The following is a 2,020-nucleotide window of genomic DNA, read 5'->3' on the forward strand; positions in this document are numbered from 1 at the left end:
TTCGAGTTATAAATTCATAAAAATTTTTCTTTTTAAATCTAAGATTTTAAAATGTAATACAAGATTCCTTATAGGATAATCTACCTTTACCAAAAAAAAAAATGTCTGTAAGAAACTCAAATTAAATTTTTATGGGCGTTTGAAATTCATATTTTTACAACATTTGATATTCACTCGATTTCTTACGTAACGATTTTCTTATTTTGTTGTAATTAAAAAACGAGTGACTGTAGAAACTTGAAAATTTCACTGAATGTTTATATTAGCATTTTATATATACGATAAAATTTTTAAAATAATTTGACTCTTTTTGAGCTGTTTACGGACATTGTAAGTTTTCAATTTTTTTAGTTTTTTTTTTCTATAAATATCAATAAAGTTTTATCTGTTGGGCCAAAAAGTGTATAAATTTAATACAAAGCTCCTGATATATTGTTACAATATCAGTTGAAAAATATTAAAAATACATAGGCACAATTTTTTTTTATAAGGATTTAAAGATCAAATTTTGACAAAATTTATCAAATTTTAATTTGAAAAATTATTTTGTAGTTAAAAATTTATAAAATGTTCAATTTTTGTATCTAAGAATTGAAAATTTAAAACAAGATTCCACGTAAGTAATTAATTCTGTTACCAAAAAATCTAAAAAATACATTTACGCAGTTTATTTTTATAGTCATTTTAAGTACAAATTTGGACGAAATTACATATTAAAAACCTAGGATAACTATTTTAGTTATTTTGTTGTGATTGTATAATATTATTCGTGGGTACTTGAAACTTCTAAAGTATACTATTATATATCTATGATAGTACCACGGTTTTTTGTTGATGTATAACGCGTTATAAGTACCTAATAAATATTATGATATGATTAATTTGGAATTTATTATAGGTACCTAATATAATATTATGTCTTATACCTAGACTAACATACCGTCTCCGCTCAGAATCGTTTTTCTTATACAATGATATTATATCATTGAATTCAAATTTAATACCATCCATTATACAGTGACCCACTTGTAACCTACTGTACAGCAGAGCGAAATCCACTTACCCACCTTTTTTACTCTTTGGTTCATACGCATATTTTTCGTATGGGTCACGAAAATGGTATTTTGTTCATCACCCGTACGAAACAAACGTTCGCTTATGGTTAATTTGTAACTTTATTCGTTCGACGAAATTGCTCATATTATATATTATACGAGTTGTTATAAATATAACATAAATACATAATTGCAACGTAAGTATAGGGCATGTGAAAGCCGGGTTTCGTATACTACAGCAATTAATATCTCGACTATACAATATTTTTACTGCAGAGTAATTTATTTGTATAACTGTTAGTTTTTAAAAACGTGTTTAATTGTAAATTCAGAATTTTTTCAATATAATATGTTTATGGATGATTTTGACTTGTTTGAAAATATTTCAGCAAGTGTTTTAGAAATATTAATGAAGAAGATGCCACCTAGCCATCGAATACCCTAGATAAGTATATAATTTATACTAGGTAATAAAAACTCTTTTGAAGTTAAGTTTTTATAATCTATATTTCATTTTACAGTATCATAATGTAAATATTTTGAAAATAGTCGTAGGTATAAAAAATATATAAACTAAATTGAATGTTTTAAAAATTATATTGAATTTTCCGAAAAGAAGTTTATTATGACATATCGACTATCAAAACATTTAAAGTGGCTCTAAGCGATTGGATTTTTCATGAATTTAGACCTATAAGCCTGCAAAAAATGAACATACTTCTTATAGTATTCCAATTTTAATTCTTAATACTAATTTGAATTTGTAAGCCTCTTTTCTATGTTTTGTATGAAAAATATTTAAATTGTTTTGTCTCATTGGCCTTTTTAACAATTTAGTCACATAGAGATAATTAGTAGGTATCTATATAATAATTGATATTTTCGACACCACAACACGCCCACCGCCACACCACAATAATGCTTAGTGCTTACCATTTAATGCTTACGCATTTCTTTTTTTTTTT

Source organism: Acyrthosiphon pisum, chromosome A2 (assembly GCF_005508785.2).
Source record: "Acyrthosiphon pisum isolate AL4f chromosome A2, pea_aphid_22Mar2018_4r6ur, whole genome shotgun sequence".
NCBI classification, from domain to species: domain Eukaryota; kingdom Metazoa; phylum Arthropoda; class Insecta; order Hemiptera; family Aphididae; genus Acyrthosiphon; species Acyrthosiphon pisum.